General features: G+C 36.1%; 1 pseudogene; it reads right to left on the bottom strand.

Moving 5' to 3' along the window:
- Positions 1-3,398: 3,398 nt before the first annotated feature.
- LOC102736772 (copper transport protein ATOX1 pseudogene) lies at positions 3,399-3,664 on the bottom strand (annotated as a pseudogene).
- Positions 3,665-4,555: the final 891 nt, after the last annotated feature.

The following is a 4,555-nucleotide window of genomic DNA, read 5'->3' as shown; positions in this document are numbered from 1 at the left end:
GAACCCTCAGTTTGTTTTTCAGAGTCCATCGTCTCTCATGGTTCGTCCACCCCTCCGATTTCCCCCGCTTCATTCTTCCCCTCCCGCTACCTTCTTCTTCTTTTTTTTTTTCTTAACATATATTGCATTATTTGTTTCAGAGGTACAGATCTGAGATTCAACAGTCTTGCACAATTCACAGCGCTTACCAGAGCACATAGCCTCCCCAGTGTCTATCACCCAGTCACCCCATCCCTCCCACCCCACCCCCCACTCCAACAACACTCAGTTTGTTTCCTGCGTCTAATCCATATTTTCTTAAAGATATTAATAATAGCTATTTTGAAAAGTCTGTATCTGAAAATTAAAAATTAAAATATCTGAACTACCTGTGGGCTTGTTACTTTAAAAACATTTTGGAGGAGTTCTCAGGTATTTGATCCTTTTTTTTTTCTTTTTGTTTTTAGCATGCCTCATAATATTTAATTGAATATTTAACATAGTGTATTTAAAATTATAGAGGCTCCTTTCAAAAATATTGTTGTTTTTTGTCTGGCAGGAAGATAGAGCTTAAGCAGTTTACCTTAATCCTTTAAGGTTTGGTTTGAGGTTTTATTAAAGTTGATGTGTTTCAGTTTTGTCCTTATTCCTTTTGGGTCTTAACTGAAAATCTGGGGTGTTTGCCATGACTACTACATTCCTTAATTCCTTAGCACTCTACAGTTGATATAATATGTGCTTAGCTCATTAGCGTTCCAGCTCCTTTTTTTTGCTGGGTATCATGGAGTCTTACTGTATATGTGCGAAGTTTAGTAGTTGTCAGACTCCTAAGGGAAGGTTAAATGCAGTTCCTGCCTCTCCAAGATTTTTGCCCCTGAAGTCTCAGTTATTTTAGACTCATTGAACTCTAGTATTTGTTTCATCTAGACAGGACTGCTGGTTTCTGCTAGGAGTCACTTCCCCTGCATTGTGAATTTGAAATGTCTTCAGGAAAAAATTCTAGGGTGAATGTGGATCTCATGTTGTCCTTCCCTTTTCTCAGGAATTGTAGTTCCTTAAATCTTGCTTATCTTGGTTGCTTTCCAATGCCTTTAGACAGTTCACATATGTAGTTTGTCTAGCTTTTATAGTTGTGTTTGGCATGAAGAGGGTTAATTTTGATAGACTACTTTGTCATGGTAGTAACTATAAGTCCAAATATATATCCAAGTACACATGGAACATTTACCAAAATTGACACATGCCAAGCCATTGAACAAATTTCACAGAATTTTAGATGACTGAACTCATTTTGTCTTCTTGAACACTGTGGAATTAAGTTAAAAATCAATTTAAAAAGATAGCCATATAATTCTCAATTTTTTGGAATTTTGGAATATATTTCTGAATAATCCATGAGTCAGAGAAGAAATCATAATGAAAATTATAAAATGGGAATTCAATGAAAATTAACATTTAAAATCTTGTGGGTTTAAGGTAATGCTGTGCTTTGAGGAAAATTTCTAGCCTCAATTTCATATATTAGAAAAGAAGAAAACCTCTCTCTGGAAATTAGAAAAGAACAAGTTAAACCTATGGAACATAAGAAGGAAGGAGAAGATACAGGTGAGACTTGAGAAAATCAGCAGAGTCAAAAGATAATTCTTTGAATAGGCTAATAAAATTAGCAGACTTCTAGTACTGATTATGAAAAGAGAGGAGACAAGCTATAATACCAGGTATGAGATAAGGGCATGAGTAGAGATCCCACGGATATTAAGAAGATAATAAGAAGGGGGCGCCTGGGTGGCTCAGATGGTTAAGCATCTGCCTTCGGCTCAGGTCATGATCCCAGGGTCCTGGGATCGAGTCCCCCATTGGGCTCCCGGCGCAGTGGGGAGCCTGCTCCTCCCCCTGACCCTCTCCCCTCTCATGCTGTTTCTCTCTCGCTCGCTCTCTAAAAAAAAATAAATAAAATCTTTAAAAAAAAAAAGATAATAAGAAGATATTATGAACAATATTATATGCTAAATTTAGAAACAGAAGAAAATGACAAATTTTTTGAAAAACACTATGTAGCCAAACTTTCATAGCACGAATGAGAAAAACTTGAAGGAATTTAATAAGTATTATTTAAAAATCTGAGTGTATAATATTTTTTCACAAAGAAAATTCCTGATCAAGATGGCTTCATTCTGAATTCTTTCAAATTTTTAAGGTAAAAATAACATTAATCATATAGAAACTCTTACTGAGAATAAAAAAGTGGATCTTGTTTTATGATGCCAGCATAACCTAATAAAGGATATTATAAAATAGAACATTTTCTTTTTTTTTTTTTTTAAAGATTTTTATTTATTTATTTGAGACAGAGAGAATGAGAGAGACAGAGAGCACATGAGAGGGGGGAGGGTCAGAGGGAGAAGCAGGCTCTCTGCCGAGCAAGGAGCCTGATGCGGGACTAGAACATTTTCTTTTGAACAATGATAAGTTGTAAACAGAATATTACTGCATTAATATAGTGATAAGTAAAAATGGTAATACATCAGTAATGTTGGGATTATTTTGTTGCTTTTCAATTATTGGTTGTATTAATTTGAATTTAGTGCTACTGTATTAATGACATTTGTAAAATTTTAAAATTTGTACAAGTTTGGAGTATAATAACTATGCTATGAAATACAATTTTGAGTTTTGTGTACTTACAAGATTATTCTAAGTATTTAGAAGCTCTCTGACAGGTTAATTGCATGATTTGCTATTCTCAACAAGCATTCTTCATTATGTGAATAATTTTTCAATATGGTTTTTACTGAAGGGTCCTTAAAAATGTAATTTGTTCATAGCTAATTTCTTAGTGTCTAAGAAACCTGTCTTATAGTTTCTGTTTTGATACATTCCTCTGACTTGCTTCAGTTATTTCACTTTTCCTTTTTATTACATTATAGTGTTTGTGTTGGCCATCATTTTGGTTATGGACTAGGTTCAACTGTTAAGCAGTATTTCTTTATATAAGAAAGCTTTCAAAGAGGGGTGTTTTTCTTTCCTTTCAAAAGTAAAGTTATTAATCATACTGCTTCTAAGGGTGAGCCAGTTAAATTAAGTGGAAACTGAAATCTTTTGTTAAACTTAATTTCATAATTTAGTTGTTTTTTTATCTTTTGGCATGTATGATTTTTATAAGGTTGACTTTATATTTTAAAATATATATTATATTAAATATTAAAATAAATATTAAATATAAATTAAATATATTAAATGTTAAATATATATATACATATATATATATATATAATACATATACTTATTCTCCCTCACCACCCCAACAAAAGTGCCTTAGCTTTATTGCAGGGAAGCTAGGGAGGAGCAGCACAAGTGAGGGTCTCTGCAGGAACTCCCATCGCTAAGCAGGACGTCCAGGCCCCAGGTCTGTCTGCAAGTCAGGAGAGGATAAGTGTCCTGTCCCCTTTGGTCCATCTTGGGCCAAGGGTTCCAGACCCTTGCTTCCTGGGGCTGAGGTAGGAAATAGCCTTGCCTGTTTTCCCCAGGGTCTCCAATAGTGTCCACACTGTGCTCAGAGTTGATGCAGACCTTCTTGTTGGGCAGGTCAGTGTCAAACTCAACCCCTTGTTGAGCTTGTTGAGCTCCTGACTGCATTAGAGCAGCCTTCACAGGTCTCATCCTCGGAGAACTTGTGCTTTGACATGATGATATGGATGTGGTGGTGATGGTGGCGACCCCTCTCATTTATATATTTATTTATTATTTTTTTAATTATGTTAAGTTAGCCACCATACAGTACATCATTAGTTTTTTATGTAGTGTTCAGTGATTTATTAGTTGCGTATAACACCCAGTGCTCATTACAACATGTGCCCTCTTTAATACCCATCACCTGTGTCTACCCCATCCCCCAACATCCCTCCTCTCTGAAACCCTCAGTTTGTTTCCCAGAGTCCATAGCCTCTCATGGTTTGTCTCCCTCTCTGATTGACCCCCTTCAGTTTCCCTTCCTTCCCCTAATACCCTCTGTGCTATTCCTTATGCTCCACAAATAAGTGAAATCATATGATAATTGTCCTTCTTTGCTTGACGTATTTCACTTAGCATAATCCCCTCCAGTTCCCTCCATGTTGTTGTAAATGGTGGGTATTCATCCTTTCTGATAACGGACTAATATTCCATTGTATATATGAACCACGTCTTCTTTATCCATTCATCTGTTGAAGGGCATTTCGGCTCTTTCCACAGTTTGGCTATTATGGACATTGCTGCTATGAACATTGGGGTGCATGTGCTCCTTCTTGTCACTACATCTGTATCTTTGGAATAAATACCTAGTAGTGCAATTGCTGGGTCATAAGGTAGCTGTATTTTTAATGTCTTGAGAAACCTCCATATTGTTTTCTGGAGTGGCTGTAACCCCAGCTTGCATTTCCACCAACAGTGTAAGAGGGTTCCCCTTTCTCCACATCCTCGCCAACAACTGTTGCTTCCTGACTTGTTAATTTTTGTCATTCTAACTGGTGTAAGGTGGAATCTCAATGTGGTTTTGATTTGTATTTCCCTGATGGCTAATGATGTTGAACATTTTTCA

The sequence above is a fragment of the Leptonychotes weddellii genome, unplaced genomic scaffold, assembly GCF_054177405.1.
Source record: "Leptonychotes weddellii isolate Sample4059 unplaced genomic scaffold, ASM5417740v2 HiC_scaffold_10406, whole genome shotgun sequence".
Lineage (NCBI taxonomy): Eukaryota > Metazoa > Chordata > Mammalia > Carnivora > Phocidae > Leptonychotes > Leptonychotes weddellii.
Note: the sequence above shows the minus strand (reverse complement) of the source record. Positions and strands in the feature narration are given on the sequence as shown.